We start from the raw sequence: 22,205 nt of genomic DNA on the forward strand, positions 1-22,205 counted from the left end.
AATTTGAACACATCCAGGATATATTCTTTAAAGTCCAGGATCACTTATTTGCTTCTAATACTATGCTACCATTTAATTTGAACACATCCAGGATATCTTCTTTAAGGTCCAGGATATCTTCTTCTGTTCTAAGACTATGCTACCATTTAATTTGAACACATCCAGGATATCTTCTTTTTAAAGTCCAGAATCTCTTCTTTGGTTCTAAGACTATGCTACCATTTAGTTTGAACTTATCCAGGATATCTTCTTTAAAGTCCAGGATCACTTATTTGCTTCTCATGCTATGCTATGCTATGCTATGCTGCCATTTAATTTGAACTACTCCAGGATATCTTCTTTAAAGTCCAGGATCTCTTCTTCGGTTCAAATACTATGCTACCATTTAATTTGAACATATCCAGGATCTCTTATTTGGTTCTAAGACTATGCTACCATGTAGTTTGATTTTATCCAGGATCTATTTTATGGTTCTAAGACTATGCTACCATTTAATTTGAACACATCCAGGATATCTTCTTTAAAATCCAGGATCACTTATTTGCTTCTAATACTATGCTACCATTTAATTTGAACATACCTAGGATATCTTCCTTAAAGTCCATAATCTCTTCTTCGGTTCTAATACTATGCTACCATTTAATTTGAACACATCCAGGATATCTTCTTTAAGGTCCAGGATCTCTTCTTCTGTTCTAAGACTATTCTACCATTTAATTTGAACACATCCAGGATATCTTCTTTAAAGTCCAGAATCTCTTCTTTGGTTCTAAGACTATGCTACCATTTAATTTGAACACATCCAGGATATATTCTTTAAAGTCCAGGATCACTTATTTGCTTCTAATACTATGCTACCATTTAATTTGAACACATCCAGGATATCTTCTTTAAGGTCCAGGATATCTTCTTCTGTTCTAAGACTATGCTACCATTTAATTTGAACACATCCAGGATATCTTCTTTTTAAAGTCCAGAATCTCTTCTTTGGTTCTAAGACTATGCTACCATTTAGTTTGAACTTATCCAGGATATCTTCTTTAAAGTCCAGGATCACTTATTTGCTTCTCATGCTATGCTATGCTATGCTATGCTGCCATTTAATTTGAACTACTCCAGGATATCTTCTTTAAAGTCCAGGATCTCTTCTTCGGTTCAAATACTATGCTACCATTTAATTTGAACATATCCAGGATCTCTTATTTGGTTCTAAGACTATGCTACCATTTAGTTTGATTTTATCCAGGATCTATTTTATGGTTCTAAGACTATGCTACCATTTAATTTGAACACATCCAGGATATCTTCTTTAAAATCCAGGATCACTTATTTGCTTCTAATACTATGCTACCATTTAATTTGAACATACCTAGGATATCTTCCTTAAAGTCCATAATCTCTTCTTCGGTTCTAATACTATTCTACCATTTAATTTGAACACATCCAGGATATCTTCTTTAAAGTCCAGAATCTTTTCTTTGGTTCTAAGACTATGCTACCACTTTGTTTGAACTTATCCAGGATATCTTCTTTAAAGTCCAGGATCACTTATTTGCTTCTCATGCTATGCTATGCTGCCATTTAATTTGAACTACTCCAGGATATCTTCTTTAAAGTCCAGGATCTCTTCTTCGGTTCAAATACTATGCTACCATTTAATTTGAACATATCCAGGATCTCTTATTTGGTTCTAAGACTATGCTACCATTTAGTTTGAATTTATCCAGGATATCTTCTTTAATGTCCAGGATCTCTTATTCGGTTCTAAAACTATGCTACCATTTAATTTAAACATATCCAGGATATCTTCTTTAAAGTCCAAGATCTCTTATTTGCTTCTAATACTATGCTACCATTTAATTTGAACATACCTAGGATATCTTCCTTAAAGTCCATAATCTCTTCTTCGGTTCTAATACTATGCTACCATTTAATTTGAACACATCCAGGATATCTTCTTTAAAGTCCAGAATCTTTTCTTTGGTTCTAAGACTATGCTACCACTTTGTTTGAACTTATCCAGGATATCTTCTTTAAAGTCCAGGATCACTTATTTGCTTCTCATGCTATGCTATGCTGCCATTTAATTTGAACTACTCCAGGATATCTTCTTTAAAGTCCAGGATCTCTTCTTCGGTTCAAATACTATGCTACCATTTAATTTGAACATATCCAGGATCTCTTATTTGGTTCTAAGACTATGCTACCATTTAGTTTGAATTTATCCAGGATATCTTCTTTAATGTCCAGGATCTCTTATTCGGTTCTAAAACTATGCTACCATTTAATTTAAACATATCCAGGATATCTTCTTTAAAGTCCAAGATCTCTTATTTGCTTCTAATACTATGCTACCATTTAATTTGAACATACCTAGGATATCTTCCTTAAAGTCCATAATCTCTTCTTCGGTTCTAATACTATGCTACCATTTAATTTGAACACATCCAGGATATATTCTTTAAAGTCCAGGATCTCTTCTTCGGTTCTAATACTATGCTACCATTTAATTTGAACACATCCACAATATCTTCTTTAAAGTCCAGGATCTCTTCTTCGGTTCTAATAGTATGCTACCATTTAATTTGAATTTATCCAGGATCTGTTCGTTGGTTCTAAGACTATGCTGCCATTTACTTTGAACTTATCCAGGATATCTTCTTCAAAGTCCAGGATCTCTTCTTCGGTTCTAATAGTATGCTACCACTTAATTTGAATTTATCCAGGATCTGTTTGTTGGTTCTAAGACTATGCTACCATTTAGTTTGAACTTATCCAGGATATCTTCTTTAAAGTCCAGGATGTCTTCTTTTGTTCTAAAACTAAACTACCATTTAATTTGAACATATAGAGGATATCTTCTTTAAATTCCATAATCTCTTTTTCGGTTCTAATACTATGCTACCATTTAATTTGAACACATCCAGGATATATGCTTTAAAGTCCAGGATCTCTTCTTCAGGTCTAATAGTATGCTACCATTTAATTGGAATTTATCCAGGATCTGTTTGTTGGTTCTAAGACTATGCTACCATTTAGTTTGAACATATCCAGGATATCTTCTTTAAAATCCAGGATCTCTTCTTTTGTTCTAAAACTAAACTACCATTTAATTTGAACGTATCCAGGATATCTTCTTTAATGTCCATAATCTCTTCTTCGTTTCTAATACTATGCTACAATTTAATTTGAACATATTCAGGATTTCTTCTTTAAAATCTAGGATCTTTTCTTTGGTTCTAATACTATGCTACTATTTAGTTTGAACATATCCAGGATATCTTCTTTAAAGTCCAGGATCTCTTCTTTGGTTCAAATAATATGCTACAATTTAATTTGAACATATCCAGCATCTCTTCTTTGGTTGTAAAACTATGCTACCATTTATTTTTAATTTATCCAGGATTTCTTCTTTTAAGTCCAGGATCTCTTCTTTGGTTCTAATACTATGCTACTATTCAATTTGAACACATCCAGGATCTCTTCTTTGGTTCTAAGTCTATGCTACTATTTAATATAAACATATCCAGGATAGCTTCTTTAAAGTCCAGAATCTCTTCTTTGCTTCTCAGACTGTGCTACCATTTAATTTGAATTTATCCACGATCTCTTCTATGCTAAATTGACCTAATCCGGGATCTCTTCTCTTTCTGTGTAAATAACTTATTTCACAACATATACATCTGCGGCTTATAGTCCGGTGCGGTTTATATATGGAAAAAAATAATTTCTCCTAAAATTGAGTGTGTGCGGCTTATACACCGGTGCGCTCTATAGTCCGGTAAATACAATAATCACAGTTGGATTTTGAAGTCAACATTTATGAAACGTCGTAACATTGCCCAAATATCACGTAGAGTAAACACTGGCATGCTCAAAGGTGGTACTAAAATATAATTCATAGTGACAGGAAGTTCATACCGTAACTCCTCGGTTCACGTCGTACGCGTTGCCCGAGTTCCTGAGAAGAAATAGAAAAGTCATGATCTGTGTGTGTTTGTGTGTGTGTGTGTGTGTGTGTGTGTGTGTGTGTGTGTGTGTGTGTGTGTGCGTGTGTGTGTTTGTGTACTAAAACACTTTTCTATTTGCATTTTTAAAGTAATCCTTTCATCTCTATATCATTTAATCATAACAAAACAGCTGGAAAACTGCAAATCTTGACAGACAGTAAAACTGTTGACTTCAGTGATGTACTTTTTACCTGAGTCCACTAATACTTCTGGTCTTTTGTGACGTGTCCTAATAATTATGATGTATTATTATGATGCCAATTTAGATGTTTTATTATTCATCCGTCTTTGCTAATTGGCTGGGAGTCACAGTGTTAAATATAGTTTTTTATAAACAGGACATGGCTCCATTTTGTGCGATCTAAATGACCAAATATGGTTATTTACCTGTGTGCTTGTGCTATATATTAAGATTAAGAAATTATAGTTCTGGGGCACTCATACATAAAAAATATAGAATTTAACTCTAATGTTAAATATTAATACAATGCTCATGTAAAAGTGATGATCATATTTCAAATAATCATAAAAAAGTGTAATATACTCTGGGATGGGCAATATGACATAATATCTGTATATCGATATACGTTGTAGCCTCTTGTGATAAAGATATATATAATTATTTGGCATAAAAATGATAACAGAACAACCTTTGGCTCTGATTTAATCCCTCTGCTTTTTGCATTTAAAGTCCTCTTGTTTCCAGAAAGTTTGTAAACAACAACAAACACCACAGAAATAAAATAAAATGTAAACTGAACATATATTTGGTATCGTTACTGTATATATTTGTATCGAGCATGGCTTCCTGTATCCTCTTACGCTGAGTAGTGTAACATGTTTGGCTAGTCCGCGTCCTCCAGTGATAATAAAACTTAAAGAAACCCTAACCCACTAAAAAGAAAACTTACCTAAAAACTGACGTTTATTTGCTGACTTACAATAGAAGCAGCTTCACACTACCAATATCGCGCAACCCTAATTTTTCACGATATTTAATCAGGTTTTTTAATGACATTGTTGCTAAATATTGTTTGTTGCCGCTGTGCTTGAGCTAGATTCCCCATGGAGCTGCTAGTTTGTAACAAGCACATCCTCCTGAGACCCATGTAAATAATCAAACAATAAATAAATAAATAAGAATAAAATAACAATTAATAAAAATGAATGAAATAAGTAAATGACTAAAACAAATATATCAGTAAAATAAGTAAATGACAAACAATTAATAAATACATAAATAAATAAACAAATGAATAAAATAAGTAAATGACTAAAATAAACAAACAAAAAAATAAAATAAGTAAATGACTAAAAAAATAAAGAAAAATAAATTAAGAAAATAAGTAAATGACTAAAATAAATAAATAAATAAAAGACTACATTTCATAAATAAATAAAATAAGTAAATGACTAAAACAAATAATTAATTAAATAAATAAAATTAATAAATGACTAAAATAAATAGATAAAGAAATACATTGATAAACAAATGAATAAAATAGGTATATGACTAAAATAAATAAACATAACTAAACACATTAAATGTAAATACATTTTGCATGAAGTAACTGTTTGGCATAAATATAACATCCCATTAATATATGCATATATGCTGTGGTGGGCTGGGCTTTGAGTTTGACTCCTGTGACTCATTAAACGATTCATCAAAGTAATGAAATATAAAAGACTGAATTGATTATTCTTCTATTTTATATTTTTTACGAATTTTTTATTTATACTTTTTACAATCATACTTTTCTTGTTTTTTACATTTCTTATTGGTTCTAATATACGACATATTTTCTTATTTGCTTTTGTATTTCCGAATACGGTTCCTTGCCTACAAAGGCGAAACCACAATGACGCTATTAATGCTGCAAACTCATAAGTAAGTGATTTTAATTTCTACTTCTAACAAGACCAGGAATGTGGCGAGCAGCAGGAGATAAGATTAGTTTTCGTCACCTCGTGGTCCGGGTGTGTGTGGAGACAGATGCACAGATACACAGCGCCAAATATTTGCATCCTGTAGTCATGTGACCATCAGGAGGAAAGCAGGGCGTGCAGAAAAACTGGCAGCGGCCTTCATGCCAATCTCAGCTGCGATACTGCACTGTGCGAATGATAATAATCAATCCTGTTAGATGCGGGTCATTTGATTCTGTTGATACTGTCGAATTGATTGATTGATGTATTATGCCGTTTCTTTGTGTCCTGTGTTCTATCAGAATCATAATTAAGTGACAAAAAGGACAATTCACAAAATTAGTTGACTATGATGTCCCAAGAAAAAAGTGTTGTTGTCGGCGATACTAGCCTTGCATTTACTTGGTATCGCATCCATACCAAAATTATCAGTATCGCCCACCCTGAGTGGAAAGTGACTTTCTGTTTATAAGTTAAGACAAATTTTATTTAGAATTTTTATGAATATTATATGCATTTAAAGTATTTCCACGCACTTATAAACTTATAAATCTTTTTTTTCACATTTAACATGAAACTTCAATGTGCACTCAAATCTCAATGTACTCAATAGTATGTTAAAATCAAAGTACTCAATGGTACTTTAAAAACAATGTAGTTAGTGGTACTTTAAAATGATTGTACTTAATGGTACTTTAAAATCAATGTAGTCAATTGTACTTAAAATGAATGTAGTCAGTGGTACTTTAAAATGAATGTACTCAATTGTACTCTAAAACCTATGTAGTCAATGGTACTTTAAAATTCTTTAGTACTTTAAGTTACTGTACTCAATCTCAATAGTATTTTAAAATGAATGTACTCAATAGTACTTTAAAATCCACAGTAAATGAACCTTAAAGTAGGGAGGAAAAATTATGAGCGTATAAGTGCTTAATGTTGCTAAACGTAGCTACAAAAATTAAGTATTATCATTATTATTATTATTATTATTATTATCATTATTATTATTTGTATTATTTGTATTTTTATTTTTTTTAAATTATTATCATCATCATCATCATCACCATCATTATTATTATTATTATTATTATCATCATCATCACTATTATTCTTGTTAGAATTATTTTATTTATTTATTTATTATTATTATTATTATCATTATTATTATTATTATTATTATTATTATTATTATTATTATCATCATGATCATTGTTATTATTATTATTATTATCATTATTATAATTATTATCATTATTATTATTACTATTATTATTATCATCATTATTATTGTTATTATTATTATTATTATTATTATTATTATTATTATTATTATTATTATCGTTAATGCAGGTGAGATAGGCTCCAGCAACCCCCGCGACCCCAAAAGAGACAAACGGTAAAAAAATGGATGGATGGATTATTACCATTATCATCATCATCATCCATCCATCCATCCATTTTTTACCGCTTGTCCCGTTCGGGGTCGCGGGGGGTGCTGGAGCCTATCTCAGCTGCTTCGGGCGAAAGGTGGGGTATATTATTATTATTATTATTATTATTATATTAGTCTAATGATTGAAGTTGTTTCACTTTCATGTTTTACTGCAAATGAAGCTCATCTGCCAACTGAAAAATAAAAAACATAAATAAGGACAACTTGTGTTACACCTGTTTGTCCTTTTTTATTTATTTATTTAAAATATGTTTTTATAATTATATTCTTTAGCAAATATTTGTAATTTCTTTGTTGTTGTTTTGAAGAAAAAAATGTCACTACCTTTAAAAAGTCACATTTCGAGTCCAAGTAGCAGAAGTTTGAAGGATTATGCTAGCTAGCTAGCAAGGTCGCTAGCTAAACTGAGACGTTTCTGCGTACTAGTTTTGATTCTTAGGGTAATACGTGACAAAGTGTGTCTTTTTTTTAGTTTAATAAAGGGCTTCTGCTCAAATTTTGTTTGTAAATATTTGAGTTTTCAAGGGACTGTTGGTGAAGCCTTTAAAAATGCTAACTAGCCTGTGTGTTATTTATAAATTAGAAAATGTTTAACATTTACACTTTAGCAAATATTTGTCATTTCTATGTTGTTGCTTTAAAGACAACATTTCACTACCTTTAAAAAGTCACATTTGGAGTCCAAGCAGCAGAAGTTAGAAGGATTATGCTAGCTAGCTAGCTAGCTAAACTTATACGTTTTAGCGGACTAGTTTAGATTCTTAGGTTAATACGTGACAATATGTGTCTTTTTTTTAGTTTAATAAGGGGCTTGTCCTCAAACTTTGTTTGTAAATATTTGAGTTGTCAAGGGAGTGTTTGTGAAGCCTTTAAAAATGCTAACTCGCCTGCGTGTTATTTATAAACTTGAAAATGTTTAACATTTTTGTCATATTTGTTATTTCTTTGTTGTTGTTGTTTTAAAGACAACATTGCACTACCTTTAAAACGTCACATTTGGAGTCCAAACAGCAGAAGTTAGAAAGATTACGCTAGCTAGCTAGCGAGCTAGCTAAACTGAGACGTTTTAGCGGACTAGTTTTGATTTTTAGGTTAATACGTGACAAAGTGTGTAATTTTTTAGTTTAATAAGGGGCGTATCCTCAAATTTTGTTTGTAAATAATTGAGTTTCCAAGGGACTGTTGGTGAAGCCTTTAAAAATGCTAACTAGCATGTGTGTAATTTATAAATTTGAAAATGTTTAACATTTACACTTTAGCAAATATTTGTCATTGTTTTAAAGACAACATTTCACTACCTTTAAAAAGTCACATTTGGAGTCCAAGCAGCAGAAGTTAGAAGAATTACGCTAGCTAGCTAGCTAAACTGAGATGTTTTGGCGGACTAGTTTTAATTCTTAGGGTAATACTTGACACAATGTGTCTTTTTTTTGGGTTTAATAAGGAGCTTGTGCTCAAATTTTGTTTGTAAATAATTGAGTTTTCAAGGGACTGTTGGTGAAGCCTTTAAAAATGCTAACTAGCCTGCGTGTTATTTATAAATTTTAAAATGTTTAACATTTACACTTTAGCAAATATTTGTCATTTCTATGTTGTTGTTACGCATCAAGTCTTCAAATTTTGTTTGTAAATAATTGAGTTTTCAAGGGACTGTTGTTGAAGCCTTCAAAAATGCTAACTAGCCTGCATGTTATTCATACATTTTAAAATGTTAAACATTTACACTTTGGCAAATATTTGTCATTTCTATGTTGTTGTTTTAAAGACAACATTTCACTACCTTTAAAAAGTCACATTTGGAGTCTAAGCAGCAGAAGTTAGAAGGATTACGCTTGCTAGCTAGCTAAACTGAGACGTTTTGGCGAACTAGTTTTGATTCTTATGTTAATACGTGACAAAGTGTGTAATTTTTTAGTTTAATAAGGGGCGTATCCTGAAATTTTGTTTGTAAATAATTTAGTTTTCAAGGAACTGTTGGTGAAGCCTTTAAAAATGCTAACTAGCATGTGTGTTATTTATACATTTGAAAATGTTCAACATTTACACTTTAGCAAATATTTGTCATTTCTATGCTGTTGTTACCCATCAAGTCTTTAAATTTTGTTTGTAAATATTTGAGTTTTCAAGGGACTGTTGTTGAAGCCTTTAAAAATGCTAAATAGCCTGCGTGTTATTTATACATTGTAAAATGTTTAACATTTACACTTTAGCAAATATTTGTCATTTCTATGTTGTTGTTTTAAAGACAACATTTCACTACCTTTAAAAAGTCACATTTGGAGTCCAAGCAGCAGAAGTTAGAAGGATTCTGCTAGCTAGCTAGCTAAACTGATACGTTTTAGCTGACTAGTTTTGATTCTTAGGTTAATACGTGACAAAATGTGTCTTTTTTTTAGTTTAATAAGGGGCTTGTCCTCAAACTTTGTTTGTAAATATTTGAGTTGTCAAGGGACTGTTGGTGAAGCCTTTAAAAATGTTAACTCGCCTGCGTGTTATTTATAAACTTGAAAATGTTTAACATTTTTGTCATATTTGTCATTTCTTTGTTGTTGTTTTAAAGACAACATTTCACTACCTTTAAAAAGTCACATTTGGAGTCCAAGCAGCAGAAGTTAGAAAGATTACGCTAGCTAGCTAGCGAGCTAGCTAAACTGAGACGTTTTGGCGGACTAGTTTTGATTCTTAGGTTAATACTTGACAAAGTGTGTAATTTTTTAGTTTAATAAGGGGCGTATCCTCAAATTTTGTTTGTAAATAATTGAGTTTTCAAAGGACTGTTAGTGAAGCCTTTAAAAATGCTAACTAGCATGTGTGTTATTTATAAATTTGAAAATGTTTAACATTTACACTTTAGCAAATATTTGTCATTTCTGTGTTGTTGTTACCCATCAAGTCTTCAAATTTTGTCTGTAAATATTTGAGTTGTCAAGGGACTGTTGGTTAAGCATTCAAAAATGCTAACTAGCCTTCATGTTATTTATACATTTTAAAATGTTTAACATTTACATTTTAGCAAATATTTGTCATTTCTATGTTGTTGTTTTAAAGACAACATTTCACTACCTTTAAAAAGTCACATTGGAGTCCAAACAGCAGAAGTTAAAAGGATTACGCTAGCTAGCTAGCTCGCTAGCTAAACTGAGACGTTTTGGCGGACTAGTTTTGATTCTTAGGGTAATACTTGACAAAATGTGTCTTTTTTTTTTTAGCTTACTAAAGAGCGTGTCCTCAAATTTTGTTTGTAAATATTTGAGTTTTCAAGGGACTGTTGGTCAAGCCTTTAAAATGCTAACTAGCATGCATGTTATTTATAAATTTGAAAATGTTTAACATTTACACTTTAGCAAATATTTGTCATTTCTATGTTGTTGTTACCCATCAAGCCTTCAAATTTTGTCTGTAAATAATTGAGTTTTCAAGGGATTGTTGGTTAAACCTTCTAAAAGGCTAACTAGCATGCGTGTTATTTATACATTTTAAAATGTTTACCATTTAAACTTTAGCAAGTATTTGTCATTTCTATGTTGTTGTTCTAAAAACAACATTTCACTACCTTTAAAAAGTCACATTTGGAGTCCAAGCAGCAGAAGTTAGAAAGATTACGCTAGCTAGCTAGCTTGCTAGCTAAACTGAGACGTTTTGGCGGACTAGTTTTGATTCTTGTCATGTCTGTTTAACATGTTTTGTTTTGGCCATGTGTTTGTTTTTTGGGCTCTTTTTAGTTCCTGGTTGCACTTCCTTGTTTGTTCGTTTCCATAGCAACTCATTAGTTTTCACCTGTCACGTCACGCACCTGTTTCACGTTTTGAGTCACGCACCTGTTTTCACCAATCATGTCACTGTTATTTAAAGCCTGTCTTTTTCTGTTGGTCTTCCTGGCGACATCACCTTCTCCGCACATTTATGCTCTGCACCCTTTATGATCACGCTTCTTCATGCCACGTTCACAGTTCCTTGTCAAGTAAGTTTTTGTTTAATGTTTATAGTTCTCCGCCATTGTGCACGCCTTTTGTTTTCCTAGTCAAGTTTTTTACCTCCGCTGTGAGCGCCTTTTGTTTATACCCTTTTGAGCCTTTTGAGTTTAAATATTAAACATGTCCTCACCTGCACGTCGTGTCCAGTCAAGTTGCTTTGCACCTCGGGAAAACAATCCACGCCAAGGACAAAGTCGTGACAATTCTTAGGTTAATACTTGGCAAAGAGTGTAATTTTTTAGTTTAATAAGGGGCTTGTGCTCAAATTTTGTTTGTAAATAATTGAGTTGTCAAGGGACTGTTGGTTAAGCCTTCAAAAATGCTAACTATCATGAGTTTTATTTATAAATGTTAAAATGTTTACCATTTAAACTTTAGCAAGTATTTGTCATTTCTATGTTGTTGTTTTAAAAACAACATTTCACTACCTTTAAAAAGTCACATTTGGAGTCCAAGCAGCAGAAGTTAGAAGGATTACGCTAGCTAGCTAGCTAGCTAAACTGAGACGTTTTGGCGTACTAGTTTTGATTCTTAGGGTAATACTTGACAGAGTGTATTTTTTTTGTTTAATAAGGGGCTTGTGCTCAAATTTTGTTTGTAAATATTTGAGTTGTCAAGGGACTGTTGGTTAAGCCTTCAAAAATGCTAACTAGCATGCGTTTTATTTATAAATGTTGAAATGTTTACCATTTAAACTTTAGCAAGTATTTGTCATTTCTATGTTGTTGTTTTAAAAACAACATTTCACTACCTTTAAAAAGTCACATTTGGAGTCCAAGCAACAGAAGTTAGAAAGATTACGCTAGCTAAACTGAGACGTTTTGGCGGACTAGTTTTGATTCTTAGGTTAATACTTGACAAAGAGTGTAATTTTTTAGTTTAATAAGGGGCTTGTGCTCAAATTTTGTTTGTAAATATTTGAGTTGTCAAGGGACTGTTGGTTAAGCCTTCAAAAATGCTAACTAGCATGCGTTTTATTTATAAATGTTGAAATGTTTACCATTTAAACTTTAGCAAGTATTTGTCATTTCTATGTTGTTGTTTTAAAAACAACATTTCACTACCTTTAAAAAGTCACATTTGGAGTCCAAGCAACAGAAGTTAGAAAGATTACGCTAGCTAAACTGAGACGTTTTGGCGGACTAGTTTTGATTCTTAGGTTAATACTTGACAAAGAGTGTAATTTTTTAGTTTAATAAGGGGCTTGTGCTCAAATTTTGTTTGTAAATAATTGAGTTGTCAAGGGACTGTTGGTTAAGCCTTCAAAAATGCTAACTAGCATGCGTGTTATTTATAAATTTTAAAATGTTTAACATTTACACTTTAGCAAATATTTGTCATTTCTATGTTGTTGCTTTAAAAACATTTCACTACCTTTAAAAAGTCACATTTGGAGTCCAAGCAGCAGAAGTTAGAAGGATTAAGCTAGCTAGCTAAACTGAGACATTTTGGCGTACTAGTTTTGATTCTTAGGGTAATACGTGACAAAGTGTGTCTTTTTTTTAAGTTTAATAAGGGGCTTGTGCTCAAATTTTGTCTGTAAATAATGGAGACTGTTGGTTAATCCTTCAAAGATGCTAAGTCACTGGCATACTCTCCAAGCAGGCAACACCCTAAGACAGAAACCACCCATCAAGTCTAACAAGTCTGAGTTTGGTGGCGCTGGAAGAGCCCGTTCGTGTGTGACGTGAGAGACGGGAGACTCACCGCCTACAGTCGTTGCAAAGAGCCACCAGACTGATGCTGAGGATGAGGAAGACGACTAAGGAGACGATGGCCGCCTCAGCAGACGAAAGAGAAGACAACATGTCCGCCACTGCGATGGGAGCCATTGTGACGCTGCTGTCATGATGAACACACACAAACAACAAATACTACTACTAAGTACTTCAATAACTTGTAGGTACAAGGCCATTAAGTAATACCGCAGTGGTGAATTAGGGAAGAGCAAAAAGGATGATGACGTAAACATGAGTCACAGGGATGGCAGTTGACAAGATACTTTGAAATCAATGTACTTAATCAATGTACTCCATGGTACTTTGAAATCAATGTACTTAATCAATGTACTCAATGGTACTTTAAAATCAATGTACTCAATGGTAATTTAAAATCAATGTACTCAATGGTAATTTAAAATCAATGTACTCAATGGTACTTTACAATCAATGTACTTAATCAATGTACTCAATGGTACTTTACAATCAATGTACTCCATGGTACTTCAAAATCAATGTACTTAATCAATGTACTCAATGGTATTTTAAAATCAATGTACTCAATGGTACTTTAAAATCAATGTACTCAATGGTACTTTACAATCAATATACTAATTTGTACTTTAAAATCAATGTACTCAATGGTACTTTAAAATCAATGTACTCAATGGTACTTTACGATCAATGTACTGAATGGTACTTTAAAATCAGTGTACTTAATGGTTCTTTAAAATCAGTGTACTTAATGGTACTTTAAAATCAATGTACTTAATGGTACTTCAAAATTAATGTACTTAATGGTACTTTACAATTAGTGTACTCAATGGTACTTTAAAATCAATTAACTCAATGGTACTTTACAATCAATGTACTTAATCAATCTAGTCAATGGTACTTTAAAATCAATGTACTCAATGGTACTTTAAAATCAATGTACTTAATCTAGTCAATGGTACTTTAAAATCAATGTACTCAATGGTACTTTAAAATCAATGTACCCAATGGTACTTTGTAATCAATGTACTCAATGGTACTTTAAAATCAATGTACTCAATGGTACTTTTCAATCAATGTACTTAATCAATCTAGTCAATGGTACTTTAAAATCAATGTACTCAATGGTACTTTTCAATCAATGTACTCAATGGTACTTTACAAGTAATGTACTTAATGGTACTTTAAAATCAATGTACTCAATTTTACTTTACAATCAATGTAGTTGATGGTATGTTACAATCAATGTACTTAAGCAATGTACTCAATGGTACTTTAAAATCAATGTACTTAATGGTACTTTACAATCAATGTACTTAATGGTACTTTAAAATCAATGCTCTTAAGCAATATACTCAATGGTACTTAACAATCAATCAATCAATCAATTCCTTTATTGTCATTGTCATAATAACACTTAAGTCATACATGTCAACAAGATTTTGTTTGAGCTTCAATGTAGTTAATGGTACTTTACAATCAATGTACTTAAGCAATATCCTCAATGGTACTTTACAATCAATGTACTTAATGGTACTTTACAATCAATGTACTCAATGGTACTTTACAATCAATGTACTTAATGGTACTTTACAATCAATGTACTCAATGGTACTTTACAATCAATGTACTTAATGGTACTTTACAATCAATGTTCTTAATGGTACTTTACAATCAATGTTCTTAATGGTACTTTACAATCAATGTACTTTCAAATGACAATAGAGAAGCAACAGGTGGATCAGCATCAACCTTGTTGAGTTTAAAGATCACATGACCTTCCAAAGCCAACAGTGAGGTCCTGGTAGGCTCACATGAGGACTACATTTAGGTCTTGCTAGGCACACACGAGGACTACATCTAGGTCTTGGTAGGCACACACGAGGACTACATTCATCAGAAAACCATGAAACTTACCGTGTGTGCTGCTCACTTCTTGTGTGTCACCAACTGCCGACCGTCACTCACCTAAAGCTGCTTTGGAATGACGGGCAGGTACTTGAAGGTAGGATTCTTGTCCTTGGTGTCACGGAGGAGGAGCCACCTGGTGACACCTGCAGCACACACACATTCCAAGGAGTGTGTCGCAAAGGTATTTGAATGGTGCAATGACATTCCTTCATTCATAAAACTTCACTTATGGACATCAGAGTAGCAGCAGGTATTATTCATAAGGTTCAAGTATTAGCTACCATTCAAGGTAGTTCAAAAGGCCTACTGAAATTAATTTTTTTTATTTAAACGGGAATAGCAGATCCATTCTATGTGTCATACTTGATCATTTCGCGATATTGCCGTATTTTTGCTGAAAGGATTTAGTAGAGAAAATCGACGATAAAGTTCGCAACTTTTGCTCGCTGATAAAAAAAGCCTTGCCTGTACCGGAAGTAGCGTGATGTCACAAGCGGTAGTGCTGCTCACAATTCCCCGTTGTTTACAATGGAGCGAGAGAGATTCGGACCGAGAAAGTAACGATTACCGTATTTTCCGCACCATAAGGCGCCCCGTGTTATTAGCCGCACGTTTAATGAACGGCATATTTCAAAACTTTGTTTACCTGTTAGCCGCCCCGTGCTATTAGCCGCACCTACGCTATGCTAAAGGGAATGTCAACAAAACAGTCAGGTCAGTCAAACTTTAATAATATATTACAAACCAGCGTTCTAACAACTCTGTTCACTCCCAAAATGTAATGTGCAAATGTGCAATCACAAAAATAGTAACACTCAAAATAGTGCAGAGCAATAGCAACATCAATAACTCAACGTTGCTCATACGTTAGTGTCACACAACACACAAAATAAACATTTAAAGCTCACTTTCTGAAGTTATTACTCATCTACAAATCCCTCGAATTATTCTTCTTCGGTGTGCTTCACTTGTTTTTTGACACCATCTGTGATGTGGACGCGCATGCAGTCGTAGATCAACAGGAACGGCGCTGTGTGAAAAAAGTCACCCGGTGTCTTCGCGTAAACGTCTATCAACCACTCGCTCATCTTTTCTTCATCCATCCGATCCCTTCGAGTTAGCTTTTATGATGACGCCGGCTGGAAAGTTCTCTTTTGGCAGGGTCTTCCTTTTGAATATCACCGTGGGTGGAAGTTTCTGGCCGTTAGCATGGCAAGCTACAACCACAGTAGGACGACTTCTCATTCCCTGTGGTGCGAATATTCACCGTACGTGCTCCCGTTGTATCCACAGTGCGGTTCACATGAATATCAAAAGCCAGTGGAACCTTGTACGCGTGTCTCTTAGTAGGAGACATTTTGTTGTCTTTACAGAAAAACAAATGAAATTAAATATCCGCGAGCTTCTTCTTCTCCGGGGGCGGGTGCTCACCTTGGCGGTTGCTTACAGTAGAAGAAGAAGCGCTTCCTCTTCTATGGGGCGGTTGCTTACCGTAGAAGAAGAAGCGCTTCCTCTTTTACGGGGAAAAAAGATGGCGACTGTTTACCGTAGTTGCGAGACCTAAACCTTATGAAAATAAATATGAATATTAATCCATATATAAGGCGCACCGGGTTATTAGCCGCACTGTCTGCTTTTGACAAAAATTGTGGTTTTTAGGTGCGGCTTATGGTGCGGAAAATACGGTACACCATTAATTTGAGCGAGGATGAAAGATTCGTAGATGAGGAACGTTACAGTGAAGGACTTGAGAGGCAGTGATGGACGTATCTTTTTTCGCTCTGACCGTAACTTAGGTACAAGCTGGCTCATTGGATTCCACACTCTCTCCTTTTTCTATTGTGTATCACAGATTTGTATTTCAAACCATCTCAGATACTATATCCTCTTGAAAATGAGAGTCGAGAACGCGAAATGGACATTCACAGTGACTGAACATGTAAATACACGATTAATAATTCAGCTTTGCGAAGCTTAAAAATATAGAAGCTAACCTAGCTACGTAGCCAACGTGATAGCAGCAGTCTCAAATGCAGATAGAAACTAAATAAAAAAAAAACCTGACTGGATGGATAGACAGAAGATCAATAATACTATTAAACCATGAACATGTAAATACACGATTAATAATATTCCGCTTGGCGAAGCTAAAAAAAAACAGAAGCTAACCTAGCTCCGTAGCCAATGTGATAGCAGCAGATACGGCACTCTACCCTTTTCTTGTCGAGACTCGGACTTGGAGGTGCTGATTCCCACCCCCGGTCGCTTCACACTCGGCCGCGAACCTGTCCGGTGAGAGCTGAAGATCCTGGCCAGATGAAGCCATCAGGACCACATCATCTGCAAAACCAAACCGGATCCCCTCAACGCCCTGACTGCGCCTAGAAATTCTGTCCTTAAAAGTTGTAAACAGAATCGGTGACAAAGGGCAGCTCCAGCAGAGTCCAACCCTCACCGGAAACGGGTCCGACTTACTGCCGGCAGTGCGGACCACGCTCTGACACCGATCATACGGGGAGCGGACCGCCACAATCAGGCGGTCTGATACCCCATACTCTCTGAGCACATCCCACAGGACTTCCCGGGAGACACGGTCTAATGCCTTCTCCAAATCCACAAAGCACATGTAGACTCAATAAAGCTGAGATGGCCAAAAAGACGCTAGTTGCAGCAACTTTATTTTAATCCTTTGTGAGGATTGTGATTCTTCATCCAAACAGAAATATGTGAGCGTCCCGTCGGTCGGCATCCCAGAGAGAGTGGAAATATTACAGTAAGTGTTTGTTTTATTAGGGACAGAGTCCCTTTGGGACAGAGGACCCTATTGAATTTCTAGCGTTTTATTATTATACCGCCGCCTCTTTGAGCTGTAATTTGACCCCCTTAACATGCTTCAAAACTTACCAAATTGGACACACACATCAGGACTGGCGAAAATTGCGATCTAATCAAAAAACCAAACCCCAAAACTCAAAATTGCGCTCTAGCGCCCCCTAGGAAGAAAACACAGACAAAACTGCCTCTAACTCCCAGTAGGAATGTCGTAGAGACATGAAACAAAAACCTCTATGTAGGTCTCACCTAGACCTAGATTTCATACACTGACAACCACCAGCAATAATCAACAGGAAGTTTGCAATTCCCCCTTCAAAACAAAAGTTGAGTAAAAACAGTCACCTTTTTTCAAACATTATCTCCTCTGAGCGGGTTTGTCGTGTCGGCTTCAAATTAGCACAGGAGAGAGATTGAACCCTTCTGATTAAAAGTTGATGAAAGAGTTTTAATTACTGCTCCGGTTTGGATTTTATGAGCCCTCAAAGTCGGTCCCGTCCATCACTGCTTGCAGCTTTAATTATGGTTTATTATGGTTAGGTTGTATGTTTAGCAACTAGCAATGCTGCTAATGCTATAGTGTCACAATAAAACTACATCCGTTTAGCACTCGGCTTCTAAAACTTATTGTTCATCCTCTTAGTATTCGGGCTCAAAAATATAAGGTCCTGGATCATAATTGTTCCCAAAGTAATCATTGTTGCCTCTCACAAAGTCTGCTTGATTTGCATTGTTGTTGATGGGGAAGGGATCTGTGGTTCCTCCTCTACATCACGGATCTCGTGACTGGCTTGCTCATTATCTCCCAAAATGGCTCGGGAATCTCTGTGAGATTGATACTGTTTTGATCATATCTATTTTCTCACAAACTTTGGAAGTGTTTTGGTGTCATAAAGCTGATATATATATATATATATATATATATATATATATATATATATATACTGTATATATATATATATATATATATATACATATATATACTTATATATATATACAGTATATATATATATATATACTGTATATATATATATATATATATATATATATATATATATATATATATATATATATATATATATATATATATATATATATATATATATGTTTTTTTTTTACTCTACTGCTACTTTAAATCAATGTAGTATGGTACCGCATGACAAAAGAATATAGTAGTACACAGTGTCAGAGGCTGCCTTTGAATCTAAAAGCACAAACATGGCCGGGCCGCCATGTCTTATATTAAAAACAGATCATTCAGTGGTTTTAAAAAATGCAGTTCCTGTGCTTGGGGAGGATTTAAAACCGGACTGGAATGTTTCAGGAATGTCGTTTGAGTTAAGATGTGTCAGCTTTTTGTTTCAGCGCACTCTGTAAAGAGGGACCTCACTCTTCAATGTTTACTTACAAAGTATGGAAAAAATGATATCACGTGTGTCAGTAGGAGTGTTCACATTTCGGCCTACAAGAATTCCACTTCCAACTACAGAAAACAACAGCTGTGTGGTACAAAACCTAAAACCAGTGAATTTGGCACGTTGTGTAAATGGTAAATAAAAACAGAATACGATGATTTGCAAATCTTTTTCAACTTATATTCAATTGAATAGACTGCAAAGACAAGATATTTAACGTTTGAACTGGAAAAATGTGTTATTTTTTGCAAATGTTAGCTCAATTGGAATTTGATGCCTGCAACATGTTCCAGAAAAGCTGGCACAAGTGGCAAAAAAGACTGGGAAAGTTGAGGAATGCTCATCAAACACTTATTTGGAACATCCCACAGGTGAACAGGCTAATTGGGAACAGGTGGGTGCCATGATTGGGTATAAAAGCAGCTTCCATGAAATGCCCAGTCATTCACAAACAAGGATGGGGCGAGGGTCACCACTTTGTCAACAAATGCGTGAGCAAATTGTCCAACAGTTTAAGAACAACATTTCTCAACCAGCTATTGCAAGGAATTTAGGGATTTCACCATCTACGGTCTGTAACATCATCAAAAGGTTCAGAGAAACTTGAGAAATCAATGCACGAAATCTTCGATCCCTCAGGTGGTACTGCATCAAAAAGCGACATCAGTGTGTAAAGGATATCACCACATGGGCTCAGGAACACTTCAGAAAACCACTGTCAGTAACTACAGTTGGTCGCTACATCTGTAAGTGCAGGTTAAAACTCTACCATGCAAAGCCAAAGCCATTTATCAACAACACCCAGAAACGCCGCCGACTTCCCTGGGCCCGAGCTCATCAAAGATGGACTGATGCAAAGTGTAAAAGTGTTCTGTGGTCTGACGAATCCACATTTCAAATTGTTTTTGAAAACTTTAGATGTCGTGTCCTCCGGACCAAAGAGGAAAAGAACCATCCGGATTGTTATAGGCGCAAAGTTGAAAAGCCAGCATCTGTGATGGTATGGGGGTGTATTAGTGCCCAAGACATGGGTAACTTACACATCTGTGAAGGCACCATTAATGCTGAAAGATACATTCAGGTTTTGGAGCAACATATGTTGCCATCCAAGCAACGTTATCATGGACGCCCCTGCTTATTTCAGCAAGACAATGCCAAGCCACGTGTTACAACAGCTTGGCTTCGTAGTAAAAGAGTGCGGGTACTAGACTGGCCTGCATGTAGTCCAGACCTGTCTCCCATTGAAAATCTATGAAACGTAAAATATGACAACGGAGACCCCCGGACTGTTGAACAACTTAAGCTGTACATCAAGCAAGAATGGGAATGAATTCCACCTGAAAAGCTTCAAAAATTGGTGTTGTTAAAAGGAAAGGCCATGTAACACAGTGGTAAAAATGCCCCTGTGACAACTTTTTTTGCAATGTGTTGCCGCCATTAAATTCTAAGTTAATGATTATTTGCAAAAAAAAAAGTTTCTCAGTTCGAACATCAAATATCTTGTCTTTGCAGTCTATTCAATTGAATATAAGTTGAAAAGGATTAGCAAATTATTGTATTCTGTTTTCATTTAGAAATACACAACGTGCCAACTTCACTGGTTTTGGGTTAAGTGACTGTGAAATGTGCCTCTTTTTGTACTTCATGCTGTAGTAGCGTCCCATACGCACGTACACGCCATTTAAAAAATAATTACTAAATAAATCAGAGGTTACTCATGAGTCATGACGCTTCAGCACGGCGCAGAGAATCCGTAGTGAAACATCTCACGGCGAGATAATGAGCTTGTCGTATGTACGGACACACCCATGCAGCTTTTAGGTGTGGCCAGGTAGTAATAATACTTGTGTATTGGCAGCTGCGTATACGACTTCTTATGTCATCTACAGCAGCTGAATTGTAGTCGGAATTGATTCCAGGAATTTCCCTCCATTGACAATGAAAGTTTTAAGTTTTTCATGTCTGAAAAGTAGTAGGAAGAAGTGAAAGGTTTCACTTTCTCCCCTTACTCATAAAAAACCCCATCTAGCTCTCTTGTCATGATCATTTACATACCAGGGGTGGTCCAAACTACAACCCGCTGGCCAAGTGCGGCCCACCAGCGTCTTCAGACGTCATGACTTTGACGTCCCACTGGGGTGAGTTTTTCCTTGCCCTTATGTGGGCTCTGTACAGAGGATGTCGTTGTGGCTTGTGCAGCCCTTTGAGACACTTGTGATTTAGGGCTATACAAATAAACATTGATTGATGACTTTAACAAGGGATCAGGCCCGCGGGGTGTTTCCAAATCAATCATGACCATTAATAGTTCTTTGTAGTGAACTTCCAACTACAGAAAACAACAGCTATGTTGTACAAAACCAGTGAAGTTGGCATGTTGTGTAAATGATGAATAAAAACAGAATACAATGATTTGCAAATACTTTTCAACCTATATTCAATTGAATAGACTGCAAATACAAGATACTTAATGTTCCAACTGGAAAAATTTGTTATTTTTTTATTCAAAAAAGCTGGCACAAGTGGCAAAAAAGACTGAGAAGGTTGAGGAATGCTCATCAAACACTTATTTGGAGCATCCCACAGGTGAACAGGCTAATTGGGAACAGGTGGGTGCCATGATTGGGTATAAAAGCAGCTTCCATGAAATAATAATAATAATAATAATATATTTTATTTGTAGAAAGCACTTTACATTGAGCAAACAACCTTAAAGTGCTACAGTGTATTGAAAAAATAAATAAAAATAATAAAAAGATGATAAAAAAAAAAATTTAAAAATAAAAACTAGAACAGCCTAATAGCTAGAACTAGTATGCATATATCTATAAAAAAAGGCTTTTTTTAAAAAATAAGTTTTTTTAAGCCTTTTTTAAAATCATCCACAGTCTATGGTGCCCTCAGGTGGTCAGGGAGAGCATTCCACAGACTGGGAGCGGCGGAGCAGAAAGCCCGGTCTCCCATGG

The 22,205-nt window shown here is 34.8% G+C and overlaps 1 long non-coding RNA gene across 1 annotated transcript; it reads right to left on the reverse strand.

Moving 5' to 3' along the window:
* Positions 1 to 3,668: 3,668 nt before the first annotated feature.
* Positions 3,669 to 15,064, reverse strand: LOC133640980 (uncharacterized). The gene is made up of 3 exons (XR_009824239.1): positions 14,999 to 15,064; positions 13,077 to 13,211; positions 3,669 to 3,961 (listed from the first exon to the last, which is right to left on the reverse strand). It is a non-coding gene; the product is annotated as an uncharacterized LOC133640980 (long non-coding RNA).
* Positions 15,065 to 22,205: the final 7,141 nt, after the last annotated feature.

This window comes from Entelurus aequoreus, linkage group LG23 (assembly GCF_033978785.1).
Source record: "Entelurus aequoreus isolate RoL-2023_Sb linkage group LG23, RoL_Eaeq_v1.1, whole genome shotgun sequence".
Lineage (NCBI taxonomy): Eukaryota > Metazoa > Chordata > Actinopteri > Syngnathiformes > Syngnathidae > Entelurus > Entelurus aequoreus.